The sequence below is a fragment of the Sapajus apella genome, unplaced genomic scaffold (genome assembly GCF_009761245.1).
Source record: "Sapajus apella isolate SASKATOON/1434 unplaced genomic scaffold, GSC_monkey_1.0 scaffold123, whole genome shotgun sequence".
Classification (NCBI taxonomy): domain Eukaryota; kingdom Metazoa; phylum Chordata; class Mammalia; order Primates; family Cebidae; genus Sapajus; species Sapajus apella.
Genome location: NW_022437063.1, coordinates 10,153 through 21,651, shown reverse-complemented (window position 1 = coordinate 21,651; position 11,499 = coordinate 10,153). Strand labels below are relative to the sequence as shown.

The following is an 11,499-nucleotide window of genomic DNA, read 5'->3' as shown; positions in this document are numbered from 1 at the left end:
TCGTTGGGGGGGGGGGCAGGGGTCAGCTCGAGGTCCCCGTGGGGTGTCTGCCAGCCCTGAGTGCCATGTCCTGAGCAGCTCTGCTATCAGTTACTTAAACGTGTGTGGCACTTTCTGGCTGCCAGGCGCTCAGCAGCATGCAGATAACCGAAACAGTTCCTTACAACGGCCTGTGTGGCAGGGGCAGCCTCACGGAGTGGCCTGCTGGAGGGAGGTGCTGCTGGGGTGGGGTTGGGTGTGGCTGCTGCGTGCCAGGAGTGGCGGCCCCGCCGAGGGCACCTCCATCTGGAAGCTCCGGCCCGTCGCAGTGCAGTCCACAGGTTCCAGACGGGGCTGTGGGGACAGCGTCAGGGCGGGAAGGCTTCCTGGGGTCAAATTAAGAGAAGGTGCCTGTTCGGGGACCCCAGGGCGAGCTTTCCAGGCAGAGGGAAGCCCGGGGCCGGTTGCCATGGGGGTGTCGGAGTCTCTAGCTGGAGTTACTGGGGCAGGGAGGTCGGAAACGGAGGCCAACCGGTGTGAGCCTCCATCTGCTGAGAGCCGCAGGGCGGGGTTGGAGTCCGCTGTCAGCGGCCTGCGACCCCGACCTTCCACCGCAGGCAATTGCAGGAGCCTCCTCCCTGGTCTCTGCCCTCGCTTACAGCTGCGCCAGCCGCCCCTGCCCCCAGCAGAAGCCAGGCTCTTACAGCGCAGTGCCCCCTGCCCCAGCGGTCGCCTCTCCAGGCACCGTCCTGGCTCTGGGCACCCGCGCTGCCCGTTCCGTTCTGCATTCCCTCTGCTCTGTGAGGCAGACCTCTGCTGTCTTCACTGCATTATTGCCCCAGACTCAGCCAGCATCAAAGGTGTGCCGTGTCCTAGGACCCTTGCAGCTGGCATGCAGGGAGGAGTGTGAGGCTCCCTGTCCCTCCGCAGACTCTCAGAATTCAGAAGAGCCACGCTTTTTTGTCCTTGCCCTGCTGGGCCAAAGGACGCCCTGCCTTCTTTTCTCTCTGGGGTAGACACCCTGCGCTTTTGCTGTGCACCTGCTGCATGGAACAGGGAGCTGCCCCCGCCCCTGCCCTCTGTAGCTGACTCCGGCTTCCCTGGCCACCATCAGCTCAGCAGGGCCCCGGGAGCCCCAGTGCCATGTGACACCTTCTGTAAGTGTGGAATTCAGTAGAATGTGCCTTTGATCCCTGAGTCACCGTGTGGCTGGCATGTGCCCTGGCATGAGAGTCAGTGACGGGTAGGGGCGAGCATGAAGGCACCTCCGCTGTGTCCCTGCTTTCGCCCTTTCCTGACTTATCTGGCCAGCTCTAAGGTTGGAATAAGTCCTGCCTGTTTTAACAGATGTTTATTAAACATCTGCCCTGGCCAGGCTCTGAGCAGCCTCCAGGGTCTCTGTCCTGAACACGATAGGCCCCTCCTGGTGCTGGCGGGTGGAGGGGGGGAGATTAAGTCCAGTGTCCCACAGGTGACTGCATAATTCCACATGGGACAAGAGGGAAAAAGAGCAGAGCTTCCCTTTTAGTTTTATTTATTTGTTTTCTTTTTATAAATTGAGACAGATTCTCGCTCTGTCGCCAGGCTGGAGTGCAGTGGCGCGATCCCGGCTCACTGCAATTTCCATTTTCCGGTTTGAAGCCGTTCTCCTGCCTCAGCCTCCTGAGTAGCTGGGTTATAGGCACGCGCCACCATGCCCGGCCAAACAGACCTTTCCTTTTGTGAGAGGGACGCCGGTGTGGACAGCCGGGAGCGGAGATGAAACTGAGCGGAAGTGAGAGTCACTTTGCTGCCCAGCACGTTGTCTCACACCTGTAATCTCGGCACATTGGGAGGCTGAGGCTGGGCGGCCGCTCCAGCCCGGGAGTTTGTGACTGGCCTGGTCAGCATGAGACCCCTGTCTCTACTTTTAAAAATAAAATAAGATATTTTGGGCAGAGAGAAGTGCCTGTGCAAAGGCCCTGAGGTGAGTGTTTGCCAGGTTTGTTCAAGGAGCAGAGGGGAGGGTGTGAGGGGGAGAGGGCCTGGGGAGTTCGTGCTCATCTGAGGGTGATGGGAAAGGGGTGTCGCTTGGGCCTCCCACGTGCTGTGAGAAAATCTCTTCCGTGCTGTCGGTGGGAGGCCTCGAGGCAAGGAAGGTGTGGGGGCCTCACCGCCCAGCTGGTTGGAGAACGTCGCAGCTCCAAGGTCCTTCTCCCTCTCCAGCCTCCCTGCCCTTCGCTGTCCTGTCGCTGGTGAACGCCCCGTATAAGCGAGGATTTTACTGCGGGGATGACTCCATCCGGTACCCCTACCGTCCAGACACCATCACCCATGGGCTCATGGCTGGGGTCACCAACACAGCTACCGTCATCCTTGTAAGGCAGGAGGGGTTCAGAGGGACAGGGAGGGGGGCGGGATGGGGTACAGCCTTACCCTGGGTTCCTGATGGGGGGTGGCCTGGAGGCCTGTGGGAGGCTGGGGGACACAGCCTTGCCCCGAGTGGTACTTGTGGCTAATAGGAACCCCCTTTTGTTTTTTGAGATGGAGTTTCGCTCTTGTTGCCCAGGCTGGAGTGCAATGGCAGGGTCTCCGCTCATTGTAACCTCTGCCTCCTGGGCTCAAGTGATTATCTTGCCTCAGTCTCCCCAGTAGCTGGGACTCCAGGCGTGTGCCATAACGCCTGGCTAGTTTTGTATTTTTAGTAGAGACGGGTTTCACCATGTTGGTCTGGCTGGTCTTGAACGCCCGACCTCAGGTGATCTGCCCGCCTCAGCCTCCCAAAGTGCTGGGATGGCAGGCGTGAGCCACCGAGCCCGGCTAGGGCTCTTTTAGAGTCCCCAGCTCTGCAGCAGCCTTGGGGAGGCCTGTGGGGAGGACTGGGGCCCAGTGAGGGCCCACGGGCTAACCGGGACCCCCGCTGGTCGCTGTGGCTGCCCCACGCGCAGGTCTCGGCGGGAGAAGCCTACCTGGTGCACACAGACCGGCTCTATTCCCGCTCCGACTTCAACAACTATGTGGCTGCCGTGTACAAGGTGCTGGGGACCTTCCTGTTCGGGCGGCCGTGAGCCAGTCTCTGACGGACCTGGCCAAGTACACGATCGGCCATCTGCGCCCCGACTTCCTGGCCATCTGTGACCCCGAGTAGAGCCGGGTCAACTGCTCGGTCTACGTGCAGCTGGAGAGGGTGTGCAGGGGAAACGCTGCTGACGTCACCGAGGCCAGGTGGGTGTGGACGAGCAGCCTTCACTGTGGGGGGCAGTGGGAGCTGAAGAAGCCCCAGAAGCCAGATGGTGAGGAGCCAGCAGGCAGGTGGTCAGGCAGGAGCGAGGCCTCAGGGCTCCAGGTGCCCCGCAGACAGCAGGAGGCAGGGGGAGCATGCTCTGTCTGCCCCGAGTCTCAGCCCTGCCCTCTTCTGCACTGTCTTCTTACCATCTCTACTGATAGGTCCTTAAATGTTTCAACTCATCGTTGTCCTTTTTAAAAAAAAATCAAAATATTAACTGACAAGCCTAGGGTAAGGTCAGACCAAAAAAAAAAATCAAAATAAAATTTGTATAAGATAAAAGTCACCATTTCTTCCATTTTAATGTGTACAGTTCATTTTTAGTACATTCACAATGCTGTACAGCCATCTCCTCTACCTAATTCCAGAATATTTTCATCTCATCAGAAGGAAACCCCCAGCATGGGTAACATGGCAAAACCCCGTCTCTACGACAAATCAAAAAATTAGGGTGGGCTAGGTGGCTAACGCCTGTAATCCCCGCGCTTTGGCAGGCTGAGGCGGGCGGATTACTTGAGGTTGGGAGTTCGAGACCAGCCTGGCCAACATGGAGAAATCCTATCTCTACTAAAAATACAAAATTAGCTAGGCAACCTGGCACACGCTTGTAATCCCAGCCACTCAGGAGGCTGAGGCAGGAGAATTGCTTGAACCCGGGAGGTGGAGGTTGTGGTGAGCTGAGATTGTGTCATTGCAGTCCAGCCTGGGCAACAAGAGTGAAACTCCATCTCAAAGAAAAACAAAAATTAGCCAGGCCTGGTGTGGGCACCTGCAGTCCCAGCTACTGGGGAGGCTGAGGCAGGAGCATCACTTGAACTCGGGATGTAGAGGTTTCAGTGAGCCAAGATTGTGCCTACCCCAGGCTGGGTGACAGTGAGACCCTGTCTCAAAAAAAGGAAAGGAAAGGAAACAAAGAACCCTTATACCCATTAGCTGTCACTCGTCCCCCAGCCCCTGTCAGCTGTCACTATCCTATTTTCTGTCTGTAGATTTGCCTGTTCCCAGTGTTTCATATAAATAGAATCATACACTATGTGGTCTTTGGTGTCTGCCTTCTCTTTTTCTTTTCCTAATTTTTTTTTTTTTTGAGACGGAGTTTCACTCTTGTTGCCCAGACTGGAGTGCAATGGTGTGATCTTTTCTTACCACAGCCTCCGCCTCCTGGGTTCAAGCGATTCTCCTGCCTCTGCCTCCCGAGTAGCTGGGACTATAGGCACCCACCAACACACCTGGCTGATTTTGTATTTTTTACTAGAGATGGGGTTTCTCCATGTTGGCCAGGCTGGTCTTGAACTACTAACCTCAGGTGATCTGCCCACCTTGGCCTCCCAAATTGCTGGGATTACAGGCATGAGCCACTGTGCCTGGATTCTTTTTCTAATTAAAAAAATTTTTGGGGGGCTGTGCAAGATGGCTCACACCTGTAATCCCAGCACTTTGGGAAGCTGAGGTGGGCAGATCACCTGAGGTCCGGAGTTTGAGACCAGGCTGGCCAACGTGGTGAAAACCCATCTCTACTTAAAATACAAAAATTAGCCAGGTGTAGTGGTGATGCCTATAATACCAGATGCTCGGGAGGCCAAGGCAGAGAATCGGTTGAGCCTGGGAGGCAGAGACCGCAGTGAGCCAAGATGGTGCCATTGCACTCCAGTCTGAGTGAGAGAGTGAGACTCTGACTAAAAAAAAAAAGAAAAAGAAAAATTGGCCAGACGTGGTGGTTCACACTAGTAATCCCAGCACTTTGGGAGGCCGAGGTGGGTAGATCACTTGAGGCCAGGAGTTCGAGACCAACCTGATCAATATGGAGAAATCCCATCTCTACTAAAAATACAAAAACTAGCCCAGCCTCGTGATGGATGCCTGCAATCCCAGCTACTCAGGAGGCTGAGGCGGGAGAATCGCTTGAACCTGGGAGGTGGAGGTTGCAGTGAGCTGACTGTGCTCCAGCCTGGGAGACACGGGACTCTGTCTCAAAAAAAAAAAAATTGTTTTTGTTTTGCTCAAAACTATAGGAAAAAAAATAATAAAAGAAAAAAGAGGATAAGTGAATAGAATAAAAACAAAATTGTTTTTGTATGTTTTTACTGATTGAACACAGTTAGTGCATTCTTGTGTTTTGGAAGTTCATGTTGTAACGTTCTGTCCATTTTTGCTTTATGTATTTTGGAGTTCTGTGGTTTACTACATTTACCTTTATAATTGCTATATCTTTTTGATAGATTGACCTTTTCATCATTATAGAATGATACATATGAGTTTTGTCTCAACAATTTTTGTCTTGATGTCCATTTTGTCTGATATTAATATAGCTATTTTGGCTCTCTTTTCGTTACTGTTTGCATGGAATATTTTTTTTTTCCAATCTTGTACTTTCAACCTATTTATGTCTCTGACTCTAAAGTAAGTCTCTTATACCTAGCATAAAATTGGGCCGTGTTTTTAATGTATTGTCCAGTCTCTGATTTTCTCGAGATAGAGACTCACTTTGTCGCCCAGGCTGGAGCGCAGGTACGGTGATGTCAGCTCTCTACAGCCTTGGACTCCCAGGCCAAGCCATCTTCCTCAACCTCCCAAGTGGCTAGGACTGGCCACCACATTCAGCTACTGTTTATTTATGTTTTTTGTAGAAACAGGGTTTTGCCATGTTGCCCAGGCTGGTCTTGAACTCCTCAGCTCAAGCGATCCACCCTCTGTGGCCTCCCAAGTTGCTGGGATTACAGGTGTATGCCACCACGCCCAGCCAGATCTCTGACTTTTTATTTTACTTTTTCAGCATATGTTAATCTTTTTATTGAATTAAGGCTTTTAATGAATCTCTGAGTTTCAGTTGGAGTGTTTAATCTATTTATAGTCAGTGTAATTACTGATAAGGAAGGCCCTCTGTCATTTTGTTGAGGGTTGCCTAGGTTATGTCTTCCTTTTTCAGTTCCTTGTCACTGTCTTTTTTTTTTTTTTCCTTTATTTATTTTTTTTCTTTTAGTGATGAGGGTCTTGCTATTTTGCCCAGGACTTGAACTCCTGGGCTGAAACCATCTCTGCCTTCCAAGTAGCTGGGACTACAGGCATACATTACCATATCTGGCTGGTTTTTTACATTTTTTTTTTTTTTTTAGAAATAGGGTCTCACCATGTTGCCTAGGCTGGTCTAGAATGCCTGGGCTCAAGCAATCCTTCCGCCTCGGCCTCCCAAAGTGCTGGGGTTATAGGCATGAGCCCCTGAGCCCTTTCAAGCTAAATAATCTTTTTCTCCCTTTTTTTTGGAGACAGAGTCTGGCTCTGTTGCCCAGGCTGGAGTGCAGTGGTTCGATCTCGGCTCACTGCAACCTCCACTTCCTGAGTTCAAGCAATTCTCCTGTCTCAGCCTCCCCAGCAGCTGGAATTACAGGTGTGTATCACCACACCTGGCTAATTTTTGTATTTTCATTTTTATAATTTATTTTATTTTTTGAGACAGAATCTCACTCTGTCACTCAGGCTGGAGTGCAGTGCACGGTGGCATGATCTTGGCTCAGTGCAACCTCCGCCTCCTGGGTTCAAGTGATTCTCCTGCCTCAGCCTCCCGAGTAGCTGGGACTATGGGCATGTACCACCACATCCTGCTAATTTTTTGTATTTTTAGTAGAGATGGGGTTTCATCATGTTGGCCAGGCTGGTCTCGAACCCCTGATCTCAGATGACCCACCCACCTTAGCCTCCCAAAATGCTGGGATTACAGATGTAAGCCACTGTGCCTGGCCCGGCTGAATAATCTTAACTGACCTATTTTCTTTGTTTTTTTTTGAGACGGAGTCTCACTCTGTCACCCAGGCTGGAGTGCAGCGGTGCAATCTTTGCTGTCTTCGACCTCCGCCTCCTGGGTTTAAACACTTCTCCTGCTTTAGTCTTCTGAGTGCTGGGATCACAGGCATGCACCACCACACCTGGACAAGTTTCGTACTTTTAGTAGAGACAGGGTTTCACCATGTTGGCCAGGCTTGTCTCGAAGTCCTGACCTCAGGCGAGCCGCCTGCCTCAGCCTCCCAAAGTGCTGGGATCACAGGCGTGAGCCACCGCGCCTGACCTGTTTTGTTTTGTTTTAAACTGTGTGCTTAGAATATTATAATGTGGCCACTCTGGAAATAGGAGTCTCCCTCCTCCCTGGGGTGTGTTCTTGCTGTTTGGTGCAGTGGTTATTTAATGACTTTTCTGATTGTGAAGTCTCTATCTTTTGTCATGAGTGGCCATTTCCTCCTGTTCTTTTAGCCTGGTGGTCAGCTAGTGATAGGACAGAGATTTCTTTAAGCATCTGGAACCCAAAAAAACAAAAAACAAACCCACAACACCCTCCCGAGTCTGTAGAAGGGGTCTGCGTGGCTGTGGGGTCAGCCCTTCCATGGTGAAACAGGTTTTCTCTGCCTTCACTTTCACTTCCTGCTTGTGCAGAGCTGGAAGTCCAGCCCAATGAGAGCGTAGGGCCCTCGCAGGCCTCTTCCCAGCCCCTGCACTGCTCTGGTCTTGTAGGTTCCAAGCCTTCATTCCCCAGAGTGTTTTATTCCCTGGCCTTTCCTCCTACGCTGTTTGGCTCGTCTGTTTTTTGCCTCATCTGCTCTCGTGGCCCCAGGCAGCAGAGACTAACAAATTTGTTGTAAACATTTCCTACAAATGTCCTCCAGGTAGCACTTCAGCACTGGGAGAATGTCCAGTCAGGTGAGATCAAGACCAGCCCTCGAGCCATACCCCAGTTAGCAGTTGCAAATAAGGCCCCTTTTTGGAACCTGTGCTGGGCGTGTGGTCTGTTACCCTCAGGCCACCACAGTCTAGGCAGTGGGAGAGGGACCAGGATGAGTTAAAATGCCACATGACTGTTTGTTCTGAGATCCAACTGGATTATCTTTGTTTTTTTTTTTTTTTTTTTTTTTTTTTGAGATGGAGTCTCGCTCTGTCGCCCAGGCAGTGGCGTGATCTTGGCTCACCCCAACCTCCACCTCACAGGTTTTCAAGTGATTCTCCTGACTCAGCCTCCCGAGTAGCTGAGATTATAGGCATGTGGCACCACGCCTGGCTAATTTTTATATTTTTAGTAAAGACGGGGTTTCACCATGTTAGTCAGGCTGGTCTCGATCTCCTGACCTCGTGATCCGCCTGCCTCAGCCTCCCCAAAGTGCAGGGATTACAGGCGTGAGCCACCGTGCCCGGCCTCAACTGGATTATATTAATCAAGTGTTCCTCTGGTTCCTGCAAGCTTTTGATTAGGTCCAAAAAAGTTGATTGTGACTTTTTTGCCAGTTTTTTGTTGCTTCCTATTCTCTGTGTTTCATTCATGTCCTTCACAGGATCTCGAATTTATATAAAAAGAAATCTTCCCTCAGTTCCACAGATGGGAGAAAATCCTGAAAAGAAACGCAGTGAAAACGAAACCAGTGTTGCTTGCTTGCTGGACACTACCGTCCGCCCTGGGTGTTGGGTTCAGGCCTCAGTGACTTCACGGGTGAGGAGTCTCATGCCACAGCCCCAACTGGAGACTCTGATTCTATCATCAGATAACTGGAAAGGACAGAGGGAGCAGTGTCTGCTCCTGGGATTTGGTGGCCTGTAACATCGGCAGCTCCCGTGTTGAACTCTCCCTTCTGCGGGACGGCGGGGGCGAGGGGAGGTTGGAAGATGCCGAGTGAGCCCCCGCCCTCTGACCTGCTGCCTCTCCTTCCTCAGGTTGTCTTTCTACTCTGGACACGCCTCCTTTGGGATGTACTGCATGGTGTTCCTGGTGATCAGTCCGTTTTTCTGGGGCTCGCCCGTCAAGTCACTCCCTTCCCTGGACCTCGGTTTTTCCAGCTGTAAAATGGGTGGGTCGTGGTGGTGTGGTGGTGATGGGGGCGCTCACTGACTTGTTTGTGAAAACAGGAGGCCCTGGGCTGGCCGGTTCTGTGCCCCGGCCTTGGAGCTGCCATCTGTACAGTCGGCGTGGGAGTGCCTGGCAGGGCACAGGCTGAGGCGCCCTCTCCCGTCCCAGGTCTACGTGCAGGCGCGGCTCTGCTGGAAGTGGGCGCGGCTGCTGTGGCCCACGGTCCAGTTCTTCCTGGTGGCCTTTGCCCTCTATGTGGGCCACACCCGCGTGTCTGATCACAACCACCACTGGAGCGACGTCCTTTCTGGCCTCCTGCAGGGGGCGCTGGTGGCTGGCCTCACTGTGAGCTTCTGACCCTGACTCACCCCCTGTGCTGTCCAGAGACCACACCCTGTACAACCCTGGTCCTTCCCTGCACACTCTTGCCCCACGGAGTCCTCCCCTGGGACCCCTTCCTCCAACCGTGGTCCTTCCCTGGGACACCTCTTTACCCCGGTTTCTCCTCTGGAACCCTTACCCCAAACTCAAGTCCTTATCTTGACCCCTCCTTCCCCCCCAGATCCTCCCCTGGGACCCCTTCCCCCAACCCCAGTCCATCCCTGGACCCCTCCTTCCCTGGGATCCCTCCTTCCCCTGATTCCTCCCCTTGGACCCCTTCCCCAACACGAGTCCATCCCTGGACCCCTCTTCCCCCATTCCTCACCTGGGACCCCTTCCCCCAACCCCAGTCCTTCCCTGGGACCCCTTTTCCCCCCTATTTCTCCTCTGGGACCCCCCAACCCCAGTCCATCCCAGGAAACTTCCCTACCCCTCCACATCTTCCCCAAGACCCCTTCCCCCAACCCCAGTCCTTTCTGAGATGCCTCCTTCCCCACATTCCTCCCTGGGACCCCTTCCCCCAACCCTAGTCCATACCTGGGACCCCCTCTTCCCCCCAATTCTCCTCTGGGACCCCTTCTCCCCAACCCCAGTCCTTCCCTGGGACCCCTTTCCCCCCTCATTTCTCCTCTGGGATTCCCCAACCCGAGTCCTTTCTGAGGTCCCCTCCCTTCCCCCCATTCCTCCCCTGGGACCCTTTTCCCCAATCCCAGCCCATCCCTGGGACCCCTCCTTCCCCCATTCGTCTGCTGATACTACTTCCCCCAACCCCAGTCCTTCCCTGGACCCCTCCATTCCCCCCCGCATCCTACCCTGGGACCCCTTGTCCTAACCCTAGTCCATTCATGGAACCCCTCCTTCCCCCATTCTTCCCTGGGACCCCTCTCCCCAAACCCAGTCCTTCCCTGGACACCTTCTTCCCCCAGTTCCTTCCCTGGGTCTCCTGCCTGCACACCGCAGCCCTTCCCTGGGACCGTCAGCACCCCAGTGCTCTCCACTGGTCCTCCACCAAGAGGGCTCTCTTCCCCCCACAGACACTCTTCCTCTCATTGCCCAGCTGGGACCCTGTTCCTCCCCCTCCTGCTCATGCCCATGTCCCTGGTGCCTGCCCAGCCCCTGCCCAGTCTCACCTTCCTCCACTCTGCCAGGTCCACTACATCTCAGACTTCTTCAAAGCCCGACCCCCACAGGACTGCCCGAAGGAGGAGGAGCTGGAACGGAAGCCCAGCCTGTCACTGACAGTGACCCTGGGCGAAGCTGACCACAACCACTATGGGTACCTGCTCTCCTCCTCCTGAGGCTGGACCCCGCCCAAGCAGGGAGTGGCTGTGAGTCCAGCTGAGGCTGGCCCCCCAGGTGGTCTCTCTGGCCCTGGGTAGGCACTGAGGGCTCCGGATGGGATCCAGGAACCCTGAGCAGGCTCTGCTGCCCCCTGACCTGTACTGGACCAGGGGTCTGGGGAGGCCTAGGTAGCCCTGAGCATTTGGAGGGGGACCTGTTCCCGTAGCTCCCCAAATATCCCCATTCTTTTATGGGGTTAAGGAAGGGACTGTTTTGTAAAATGTAACGTACATGTGGCTTTTAGTAAAATGGGGCATTGGTTTGATGAGTGGTCTCAGTGCCTCTGTTCCTTACGGCCATTCTGGGATGGCGTTCCCCCCATCAGAGGGCTCCACAGAGCTCAGGCGTCAGGCTGACTCACCCGCTGTGACGGTGGAGGGCAGCAGCCAAGCCCGCCCCTTGCGTTTCTCCCTGCACGGCGCTGTGGTCAAGGGTCAGATGCGTCAGCACACCCCTCCTCTCTGCTCATGTCCACCCCGTGCACCTGGGGGCCACGCTTCTGAAATGGGTCATTCAGGGGCTGGTTTCCCTGAAGTGATGGCAGAACACACAGAGCTTACTTTTTCAACAGGAGGGTAAAGGGTACATTTGTTTTTTGTACAGGCTGTAACTTAAGTGTCTGCTGATGTTTTGTTTGCACCTGGAACCTCTCTTATTCCCTCATCCTGCAGGGTGTTCCTATCAGGCCTTAGCCTATGGGAATGGTGGCGTA

The 11,499-nt window shown here is 53.9% G+C and overlaps 1 pseudogene; it reads left to right on the top strand.

The window, feature by feature from the left end:
* Positions 1-448: 448 nt before the first annotated feature.
* Positions 449-11,099, top strand: LOC116538923 (annotated as a pseudogene).
* The last annotated feature ends 400 nt before the right edge of the window (positions 11,100-11,499 follow it).